The sequence below is a fragment of the Manis javanica genome, chromosome 15 (genome assembly GCF_040802235.1).
Source record: "Manis javanica isolate MJ-LG chromosome 15, MJ_LKY, whole genome shotgun sequence".
NCBI lineage: Eukaryota > Metazoa > Chordata > Mammalia > Pholidota > Manidae > Manis > Manis javanica.
The window spans coordinates 19,272,249-19,284,739 of NC_133170.1; the positions used below are offsets into that span (position 1 = coordinate 19,272,249).

Sequence of the window (12,491 nt, forward strand, 5' to 3'; positions counted from 1 at the left end):
TCCATATGCTCTTTCTCAAACAGCCACTAGAGAATATGGCTTTCTCCTCCAATGACACAATTTTTTTTAAAGGGGGGGGTACAAAGCACATGGAAAACAAGGGTACTACACAGAAGAGGAATAAAGGAAATCCCCACATGGTGAATAAAATTCTGATGACAGTGGTGTACCAAAAGTAGAGAGCGACTAGGCCAGACTGTAGTACTGAGACTCACTCACTCAAGAAAAATAAATCATGATCCTTGCTGCCACTGTACCTGAGGAAAAAAATGTATCTTCTAAATAAACATCTAAAAGTCCTTGGAAAAAGACCATACCAAATCATCTTAGCTATTACATGGAAGAGACTCTTGGATACCAGCATTCCAGTAAAGTTGGTATTATCTTCATGATTCTGTTAGTCCAGTACAGACAACTTTGTGTAAGTAGATTGCTTAACCCTAGATCAGTAAACCAAGAATTACCTAGTACTAAAGGAACTAATTTAATTGTGGTTAGTATTTTATTTTTAATCATCATATGGGAAAAACACTTTCTTCTTTATCTTTAACCCTCAATTTAAGAAGATACTTTGTATAAAGACAATTTAAATAATCTCTTGATCTAAAACCCTCCAATTCCAAGGAAATTATATCTTGTGAAAGATCTTAATATAGATTATAGGTTAATAAACCACCCAAACATTTTAAGAACAATTCTGTAGAAAAATACTGAATATGTTGCTTGGCCTCATCTAAAAAGTTAGAACAATGATTAAATATTATATAAAATATAATTGGTCTCTCTACTTTTTGTGAGTTTATGCTATTTCAAAAAAAATCTCTTTTCCTTTCTACCAGGATGAAATTGGACAAATCAAATTTGTAACCATGACCACAGAGAAAAGTGACATATAAAAACAAATCTTTTAATTAGGCATGACACGCACCTCAAATGTAGAAATGATGCCTCTTAAGTCTTCACAGAAAATCAGTTTAGTATATCTTCTATAACTTGGATTCCAGCTTTAACAGGAATAAAGACTATCACTTTCTGACAAAGAACATTGACAAATGTGGGAATTTCAAAGAACCACTGTACTGTACAGTTTTAAGTACTGCAGATGAAAACTCACTAAGATAAATTAGATGGTTCTGCTTGCTCATCTTGAAATCAAGCAGATAATTATACTTTACAAAATATGGCAGACAGAATTCTTCAACCTAGTATGAAATGAGTATCATTTTGTTAATCAAACAATAGAAAAGGCTTTTATATTAATGAACACTTCATTACACCTATGTAAATACAGCAAAAATAAAATGAAGATAAAGCAAAATAAAATAGAGAATCAGAAGATCACTAAACAAATTTATATGGTCAAATCTGTGCCTCAGAGGATAAGAACTTGGCCACAGGAAGACTTATAGAAGAAACCTGACACTGTTTTGCCCCAATTTTGGGTAAGTATATCCACCAAAGCTCCATAGAGGGTAAGAAAAGGGGGAGGGAGCATTTTGCACAGTGAATTAAAAAGAAAAAACGAGACAATTCTATATGGATTTAGGCCCTAAAGTAAATGACTTCATCCCTAACTTTGGCAATGATGTTTGTCTGAAGAAATTTGATAAACTTTGAAGATAAATAAATAACAGGAGGAAATAAATGGCTGCTTTTTCACCATGAAGAGGCTTACCATAAACTTGGTGAATTTAGGAATCTTGTGGGGATTTTACTCTTTAAGTACTTTTTTAAAATTAAATAGGTTCTAAAGCTAACTCCCTCACAAAACACTGCAAATAAACTGCTTTTCTAAATGCTTATTTTTCCCACTTGTGAGTGGTATTATCAAACTTATTTTACTAAGTTACTTCTTAAATGAATTTAAATTCTAGCTCCAATAATCAAAAATATTTTCATTTTCTATATATCTCCTTACACTGCAGGGCTCCTTATAGCTATACATAGCTGCCTCTTAGTAAATATTCATGCCTAATTGATTAATGAATTGATTGAAGCCAGAGAAGAAAAATACGTCAGAACAAATGCTAAGCATTTTATTTTTCTTATCTCATCAAACTTTCACAACAACCATACCAGGTTAGTGGTATGCCCATTTTATATTAAGGTATTCCCTAACACAAACTGTACCTAATAAGGTACAGCTGGGAGACTCACTGCTGAGGTCCCAGTACAAAGTTATTGTTCTTCCCACTGCACTGTATTACTGACCGGTTTTAGGAAAATCTTTCACCTTTTTGTTGTTCTTTCTTTCTTCATTTATGTATTTTTATCTTACAACTTTTAAATCACTTAAAATAAGTTTGATAAGGACAGAATTACACAAACTTAAAACAAATAATTGTATCAGTCCATCTTCTCATCAAACCCTTGTTAATCTGCATATATGTGTTCTTCAGAGTTATATTTCAAGAACTTCTCATTAATAGGTAAGCAACGTTGTTTCCTTATTTTCTTAATTTTCTTCTATTTCTTAATGAGATTAAGGAATTATTTTCGGAGCTGTCTTATTATTTATAATTTTTCATATGCAAAGTGCCTGTCAAATTTTTTGACAATTTATCCAGTGGATGCGTCAGTAAATTACATGTTCAATTATTCAAAAATTCAAGTTTGGACACCTGTGAATAATGAGTCAAATGAAAGAAACTAGAGTATCTTTCTCCCTTTTTTTGCACCTCCACCTAAAACAAAGGATTTCTATTCTTTCAATAAGCAAATTATTTGTAAATGACTATTAAAATAAGCACTGAGAAAGCAATCTTAGATTTTTAATAGTGGTCCTCTATTTAATCAGAAGGGGTTTTTCTTTTAACATAGCATTTGTCAGATATGTCAGTTAGATACAATTCCTAACTGTGGGAAGTTTATAAAGTCTACACAAAAAAAACACAAGCATGAAAGTAGAAAGGAATAAATGCCTTTAAAAGAGATACAAAGCAAAGCAAAGTAAAATGAGAAATTAGAGAATTTCCAGCTAAGAATAATAAATCCTTTATTAGGCATATATTACACAGGCACTATGAAAATGATTCTCATAAAAATCAAGGATTTATATCATAGAGCTAGAGTTTTCCTAATGTACTATCTTCTTTTCAGTCTCTGAGATTTTGAACACCCTATTTATTGTTTTTACTAAGAATATCCTTCTAATTCATCCCTTAAAATACAACTCCTATTTCAAACAATATGGCTTCTCTCTCACTTACCAACTTTACATTTCCCTGTATGGCCCCGGAAGATGACTGGTTAGCCAGAGACAGGTAAGATTCCTCAAGGGAGGAAAAACCTAAGACAGGCACAGTCACAGGGGGGCCATCAGGTGAGAAATTGGGGATCAACAGAGGTGAGGCTTAGAACCTCAGCCCCCTGTTTTGAGAGAAATCTTCTGCATCCGTGGATGTTTTATTGCCCTTGTCTAGCTTGGATTAACACATAGTCTACAGGCACACACCTGATCATCTACATTTGCTCTCTTACAACACTAAACTATGTTTTCTACCTTTATCTTGCATCTACCTACCACTTCAGCATTTTATTAAAAAAATAATAACTAATAATAAAGGGAGAAATGTGGGATTCACATATAAATCAAGTATAAAAATCAAACAAATATTCATATTTGACATGATTGTTTATAGTTCATAATGAGTGATCAAAACCGAAAGTTTCTGTGATGAATGCCCTTGTACTGTTCACCATGTAAGAACTTATTCACTATGTAAGAATTTGTTCATGTAAGAACTTGTTCGTTATGCTTCAGAAGATTGGAGACTTGACGAGAATTAGGCTTGGGGTGGATTAATGATTGTGCATTGAGCATTGACTCCCCTATACAGAATTTTATTGTTGTTAACAACCATTTGATCAATAAATATGAGAGATGCCCTCTCAATAAATAAATAAATAAATGAATGAATGAATGAATGAATGAATGAATGAATAAATCAATCCTCAACTGCCTATAAAACCCCTAGACAACGCACCACACAGGCTCCCTTGTCACCTCCTGGTGTGAGCCAGGAGCTCTGTCCTCTCACTGTATCTCTCAATAAAAGGCTCTCCTTGGCTCTCCTACAAAAAAAAAAAAAAAAAATCTTAATAAAGTCCTTCAATGGTCTACTATGTGAAAATAATGTATATAATTATAGACATAGCTTATTGTATTTCAATGTGTGCATATACAAAATGTATATGAATAAGTTTTATTGGGCAATGAATCTCAACACCAATGGAATCAGAGTGTTCACCGAATTGCCAGCATTGTATCAGACCTATTATTCTTACCTGACATTACTGCAATATAACAGACCATAATGACATGTGATTACATTCCATTTCATTATTGCTTTGTAGCAAATTGTTCTCACCAATAAGTTATAAAATGCAGAGATGATTGCAGTACAAACATGAAGACATCTATTCCCCTTTTTGTGTGTAAGAGTGTTCAGAAATGTGTTAACAGCATAGACCTGGCCTCACTACTAGCCCATCTTGAAATAATTGTATCACAAATTAAGAACTCATTTATTTTACAAACTAGATAAAAGCACATTTCTAAGCTAATAAAAAAATTTTTAAATGCATTTTAGCTATTTTATCTGTAAAGACTGACCAAAAATGTAAAACATTGACTGGAAATACAAGTTTATATCCCATGAGAATTATTTGAGTATTGTGAGCAAATAAGCAATTAACCCTGAATACTAATTTCATATACACTTACTTTGTTTTAATAGGATTCAATGTATTTAAGGTGGAGGATTATACTCTGCAATATCAACAAGCTATTTCAAAATCATATATTTTTTCCCCTATTCTTTTTGACAAATATCTCCTGGTAGTGAGGAAGTGCAACGGTGTTGATTTATGTGTTTCATTTCTTTAATATTTTTATTTTCCCATGATTACCATAAGGTTATGATAATATATATATCCATACATAAAAAAAAAAAATACAACTCCTACAAGATTTCCTTGATCTCACCCACAACAGAGTCCCACTTTCTGTACCTTACACAAATATTTATTGTTTAACTTAATGTCTACAGAAAGTTACTTCAATTACTTATTAATTAGGTTTTACCCCTATGCAAAGAATTTATGACCATAATTTTTTTTACCTGTGTGCATTGCAAGGCCCTCAAAAAATCACATTTTCCACCTTGAAAATATGTATTTTATGCATACGGCTATAAATGAAAAAAAAAGCTGGGTAATACAAACATAAACTAAACTTTGAGATTAAAACAAGCAATTCAAATAATTGGCACAGTTTACCTACAGTGCTTCATCATTTTAAGGCCAGTTAACTGGCAAAGTTCAAAAATATTACACTGTTTTAAAACTTAAATTAAAATTCCAATTCTTGCAAACTAATTATAAATTATAACTGGATCTAACTCTTAAACCAGAAAACAAGTTTTAAATTCCAAATTATAAATTACTGAAAAACCACTTTTCCAGCTTCTTTTGTAGCACAAAATGCTAGTTGTTTTCTCATATCCATTTCTTTCCTTTTATAAAATTCTCTAGTTTTATCTAAGAACATGGTTGTCCAGCTACATACTAAATTTCCCAGCCTTCCTTTCCCAACTACTCTGTTCCAATGACTAAATTCTCACCCACAGAACATCAAAGTGGAATGTCCCACTTAGAGATCACGCTCTCAAAAGAATGTATGCACTTCCATTGCCCTTTCTCCCTTGGCTCTGGCTGGTGAAACCATGGAGTAGTGTCAGTCAAGTTCAACACTGAAACCTTGTTCAACACATGGAAAACAAATGTTAAGTCAAAGCCACCTATAAACCCTCAACAGTCTTCCTATGTTTTGTCATGAGAGAAATAAACATCATCATCCTTGAACAGTAGCTATATCACAACTCAGAGCAGTTTATCCTTCAGTCCAATTAGATCCTGACATTTACCACCTAAAATGAAATAAAATTTCAAAGATAGTGTCTTTTCTTTTCCATGTCTCATTTCCTCGAGACATTTCCCCTAATAATGGTAACAGGGTCAATATACTCCAAACTCCAAAGCCTCAGTTGAGAATGAGCTGAAGTAAAGCCATTCAACATTGTTTCACAAAACTCTTTTTCTCCTGCTCCTCAAAACAGTAGATTCTCTTCCCACCTTCTAGGTTTACCTTCTACAAAATATCTTTGAAAATTATTAAGTCAAGGGAAGACTTTTTTCACAGTTCTTGTCAGATTTGAGACTCACTATTCCAAGGTACAATTCAAATTTCTTATTAGAATTGAGTGCCACAGAGTGCTGGACATGTAATTCCTAAGTACCCACCAAGACAACACTTCCCTAAAGTCGCAAATAACAAAGAAAGGAAAAAGGATTATGTAGTAAGTCCTTATGACACTACTTCCTCACATCACCATCATGCAAAGGGGGACCCCATCCAAACTAAGGTATATGGCTAGTTATTCCTAGTTATTAGATAAAAATTGTAAACATTTCAATAGTATTCTGAGCAATAAAAATGCAGACATAACTGGGTATTTCTAATAATCTAGTTAGTAGGTGATCTTCATTTCCTGGAATTTCATGTTCATATAGGTCCAATTGTAAACACTCTCAGGAAGGCACCATCAATTGTACCCTTAGGCCTACCACACTTTTTGGAAGGTGGCCAAGAGATGCCTGAGTCATTCTCCTAGACTCAAAAATCCAAGTGATTGAAATTCAAAACAAAACATTCACATTGTATAAACAAGCACTAGCACCCTGGGCAATAGTGCCTAGGACTTTAAAAAATGAAAATGCTGTCCGGCACTCATAATCCGCCATCTCCAATAGAAAATGGTTTCCACAATGCAACTTGAAGCAATACAAACAGTGTTTAATTTTGTGTAATTCACTTTTCTGTTTTGAACAAAATAAAATGACCAGAGAAACCATTGATACACTCTGTAGATTTCAGAACCATCTCAGAAAGAACACTGCAAAAGTAATTATTTTAAAGTCTTGGGCTCTCTAAAAAACAAAACAAGGGTCAAATGGTCAAGAATTTTAAAAGAGAAGCTCCATTAATGGATAGTTTCTAGATACCCTAAGGAACTGAAAAGACCATGACTACCCAACTACTTGATGCTATTTTTGCAATCTACTGTTTAAATAATGTTAAAACATCACCTAATTTTAATCTATATATCCCCCACAATTCTTAGATATTCAAATGAAGAAACTTTTATCATCAAACTTCCTCCTACATGTGACTCTCTTGAAAACCTAGGTATGCCAATGCATAAATCTCCCATAAAGCTCAAAACTTGAGAACATTCAATAGAAATCTTTCTAAACTAGATCGTACTTATTTGCCTTCTTGAACAAGTTAAACATAGACTAAGTATTCTCTATGACTCAGAATCATTAATAAGATCAATTACCATAATTAACATGCTATAAATACTGATTTGGCTCTAGTAATATTGATTGCCAAAATGAATAACCTCAAAGCTAAGTTTTTAAATTCTTGCTAACACTTGAAATCTGACTCCTCTTCATTATCAAGAGGCTGAGCCATCAATTCTTGCCCCTATCCACATGCATTTCCCTAGTAGCACTTCTGACTCTAATTTGCTACTTCTTTTATAGTCTGAAAAATAAAAGTATCATAATTTGTCAGAACTAGGAAAAGTCCTCAGGTAAGGGGAAAGGTCTCACACAAAACATGCAAACTTCTGTAATTTGTTTGGTTTGAAAAAGACCCAAAGACAGGAATTTTTTATTAAAAAAAAACAAACAAGAAAAGGCAATAATACCTTAACATCTTACTTCTTACCTATTTCCTAGATTTATTTTCATGAAGCCACTAATATTTTACCATTTGAATTCTATCTTCACTTTCTTGATTTTGTCTATTCAGGCCTCCATCGACTTTCTCAAGTTTAGTTTATAAATAAAGTTTGGCAATAATCTGACTTTCTCATACCCATTATGAAAATGATTTTTTAAAGAAAAGTATAACTACAACTGAAATAAATCATTATCAATCATTACTCTTCACTGCAATCAACACAAACATATTATAATTAGGGAAACATCCTTAATTGAGAAAAAACTTAATGCTATCAAAGAGACAAAGATTTTTACCTTTATTATAGTACTAGGATCCATCCTGGCCAGAAAATGAATTAGTTACCTTTTCAAAATTCCTCCATTAAAAAAATAGTCTATGTTAAACAGAAAAAGAAAAATTTTAGTTTCAAATCTATTGTAGAACACTTTATGTTGGCAACCCATTCTTTCCATTTCTAACTTCATACTTGCACTATTTTCAAGTCATCATATTCTAATGCAGATTAAAAATAGAAATGTAGTCCTATATTCTCTACCGACTCATTCTTATTAACATTTTACCAGCACTAAGAAACCAGTAAAATAACGTATATGGAAAAGTAACGGATATCACAAATTTTCCCCGAGTACCTGCAAACAGTACATTTTAGTGGAATTTACAGGAAGTGTACCATGCTCATTAATAAAGAAAAACAAAACAGTATAAATATGTAAACTCATCCCAATTTTGGTTTAATGAAATTCTAAACAAAACTTCAAGTAGTTGGCTTTTAAAAAATTTAACCTAGTGAACCTAAAGTCCATCTGCAAAAACAAGGAAGACTAGCTAAGAAAACTTGAAATGGAATTTTAAGTATTGCCCCTCCACACATTAATTTAGTTTATAACACTAAAGTAATAAAACTATTCCATATGAATAAGGACCAGATACAATGGTTGTCAACCTACTTTTAGATTTTGCATTACATATTCCTGTAAGCAGCTGATGAAAACAAAACTGTGACTTCCCCCAGAAAAATACACATATGCAAATTAAACAATGCAGTATTGCTATATGAATAAGACCTAGATATGGTGGTTGTTAACCTTTTAAGTTTTATATTACAGTCCTATGAGAAGCTGATGAAAACTCTTTCCTCAGAAAAATGCATATATATATATATATACACAAGGAATCTATGGAACTCTTTAAGCCTACTCTATGAAAACACCAAAGGCCAATGGCCTTAACTTAAATATCATTAGTAAATGAAACAGAAAGAGAACAAACCTAGTTTAATCAAAAGCAGCAACTCAAAGTAATAAGAGATGGATCACCAATACAGAATTCTAAGGAAGCCAGATTATTTGGAAAACATGAAAACCAGCAACCCATCTTTACAGTATGTCAAAATAAATTCCATGTAAATTAAACATATTTTTTCAATTACTAACATACCTAGAAAAAAATAAACAAAATAGATGGGAATTTATTTCATTTCATAACAGGTAATATTTTCTAGGCAGAGAAGTCTTCGGAAGAAATACAAATGAAAAAAGCAGTGCATTTGACTGTATAAAAATGTAAAACTGACTATATAAAACTAAGTGATTTAAAAAGTAATAAACTAAAAAACCTGCAAGAAATATGAAAACCAAAGGGCTAATATCCACAAATAGCTGTTACAAATAAGAAAAGTATTAACATCCACCTACAAAAACCCACAGAAAACCTTCAAACAGCTAATTCACAAAAAAATGAGAAAATTGTATATAAATATTACAGTGTTCAGCCTCACTGATCCAAAAAGAGTTAATGAGTTACTATTTTTCAACCACCAAACTGATGTCGGTATGGGAAATGCCTTTCAAAAAAAACTAAGCTTTTATCAATTTTGTAAATTACTTTAATAGCCCTTTGAAACAGTAATTGCAAAGAAACAAGAGATGCCGATAATGAGTCATGTACAAGGATGTTCACTGTAGCATTGTTTAAAATAGAGAAATGGACAATAAAATGATCAAGAAAGGTTTAATAAGTCACAGTACAATCGTTAGAGATTAATAGTATCATGTAGACATTTAAAAACGTACTTGAAGAAAATCTGACAATTTGGGATCTTCTTGCAATATTATCTAACCATTAAAGTTCAACACATTCCAAATGTACTAGAGTGAATAAGTAAATTTAAATAAACTTATCATATAGTCAAATCATACTTTAAAGAAGTATGGTTTATGGCTTAATCATTCAAACCTTTTTTCTAAACTAAGTGTTATGTTTAAAATTTACAAAACTATTAAGATTTTAAGTTACTCCAGTAACTCAGTACTCATTCTTAGAGTAACGTAGTCTTAATATTTATATATGTCCATGTGTGGCATCATAACGGTCACACTAAAATTTCAAAACGCGCTTGTTATTGACTGAGTACCAAGGAACAAATAGTGCATGTTCAGACAACTCATAAATCTTAGTTTTAAGTTTATAAAACCGCATTTGCTTGTCTAACAAATAGAACAGCAAAATTGCCCTGCCAATAAATATCTACATTGTACTTTATGTTCTTCAGTGCTTTCAAGTACCTCTTAAAATCTTCAACATTAACCTGAGAGGCAATCAATTGTATATTCAAATGAAAACATAAGCTTAACTACATAAACCAAAATATTTCACTTTTCTGGAAGTACAAGTATACTATGTCCTAAGAACAAAGTTTTTCCTTAACCTAAGTATGTATATGTTTGTACATACACATTATGTACACACAGATAAATAAAATACAACATATTTCCAACTCTAAAAAACCTGAAATAGTGTTTTAGGGAATGGGATAGCTATGTGCTGAGTAACCACCCCAAAAGCATAAAAGGGAAGAAATTACACAATTGCCCTTAGTACATTTCTATGTATAAAACTTCAGAGGTCTAGAAATTATATCACTGACAAACTTTTCTGTTGAGAGAAAAGAATTTTTCCTATCACTTCATTCTAATACGTGATGTCATTTCTTAAAATTCCACCAACAAAACTATTCATTCCAATTACATCTACTTAATGCTAACGGTACTTAGTTTGAGCACTAAAAACGTCCCTAAATCAAGATTACAATGCAATAGCCACTTCTTAATTTGACAGTTACTGATTTAAACTTACATAACCAACCAAGAAACCAATTGCTGTACATACAAACCACAGATGAAGTTAATGACAACCATTCACAAGTTTTTAGCCCAGTAAGAAATAATTTGCCCAATGGTAGAACTGTATCAAATCCTATTAAACTTCTCCCAGGGATGTTATATAAGGCTTTATTTTGAACTTAAGTAATCAGTGTCATACTTATTACTACCTTCCTAAAGAAACTGAAGACAGGACACACTTAAAATGTAAATAAATCAAAACACAACAATTGTATCTCATATACATGTATATGGGGCAGTTTTTTTTTAATCGATTTTTTTTTAATTGATAGTTCACCTGACTTCCTCAATAAGGCTTCAATCTAGTTGGGAGTTCTTTGCAAAATTCTTCATCAGAAAAATTTACCAAGTGTTATATTCTACATATCGTTAACAAACAAAATGCTAAGAAAAATAATTTAAAAGAGTGACAAAACTGATCTAACTGAAGCAGTAATAGAGATCAGACTCGGAAAAAAAATGTACAAAATAAAATGCAAGTATAATCAGAAGCAGAAAAACTGACTAGAATTCAAACTTTACTGATTTAGGATTTAAAAAAAAATAAATAACCAAGAACTGATATTTCGTTTTAACATTACATCTATGTTCTCCTTTATTTCCAGATCTCAAATTGTATCTATTCTGTAAACATTCCACAATAACTGGTAAAAATGGGGTTAAAAACCTGTTTGCAAATATGCAATACAAATAAATGCACTTCCCGTGATACCACCAGGTGCTGATCTAAATTTATCTCCCTAAATATAAACTTAAATCCAGCAATACCCTAGAAGTGAAATTAAAATCGAGAACCAGAAGCGACAACGATTGCCATAAAATTAAGTCCACAGCTTCTCAAGAGAATCGGAGAAAAGTTAAGAGTTGAAATTTTAAGTTAGTACTGGAATACAACGTAACAGAAACGGTTTCCTTGAAAAATGTGGGAATTTTAGGTTACCAAAACGAAACCCCTTCAGAATGAGAAAAATTAAATCTAGAACCCAAATGGCGTCCAACGAGAACATTAGATCTTGAAAATGAATATTGCGCTTGCGCAGCCACCGCCCCGCCAGCTGCACAACTGCAGCTAGAGCCCGACTCCGCACGATCACGTGCTCCCATGCAGCGCCCGCCCGCAGCCCCGCAACCGCGCAGGCGCAAACACGACTCCCGCAGCCGCCATAATGCGGTCTTCACTCCTCAGAAATACAATAGTGATTTTTTAAAATGTGGTTGTTAACAGCCCCTAGGAACCACATATACCTTTTTGGGGGGAAGATGAGGGAGGGGGAACCAAGTTCCTTTCTTGTAGCGCCGTTCCGCGCAGCCTTCCTCAACAGTGCCGCCTCAGTCTCGCGCGCTTCAGTCGCCGCGCTGCCTCTGCCGCTGCCGCCGCCTCCGCAGATTCAAAAACAAACCCGCTTCTCCTTTGCACGCGCCGGGGCCGTTATGCAAATTGTGTAGGCGGGGCTCCGTGGTCGTAACGTTGACCCCGCCCGCTGTCCTATCAG

The 12,491-nt window shown here is 33.1% G+C and overlaps 1 protein-coding gene across 2 annotated transcripts in view; it reads right to left on the reverse strand.

Annotated features, from left to right (window-relative positions):
• Positions 1-12,400, reverse strand: part of ATF7IP (activating transcription factor 7 interacting protein) — a 142,192-nt gene extending 129,792 nt beyond the window's left edge. The window contains exon 1 of one of the 2 annotated variants that reach the window (XM_073222359.1): positions 12,244-12,400. The gene's annotated coding sequence lies outside the window, so the exon portion shown is untranslated. The remainder of the gene's footprint in view (positions 1-12,243) is intronic. The other variant, XM_073222360.1, reaches the window with a different exon arrangement.
• Between the last annotated feature and the right edge of the window lie 91 nt (positions 12,401-12,491).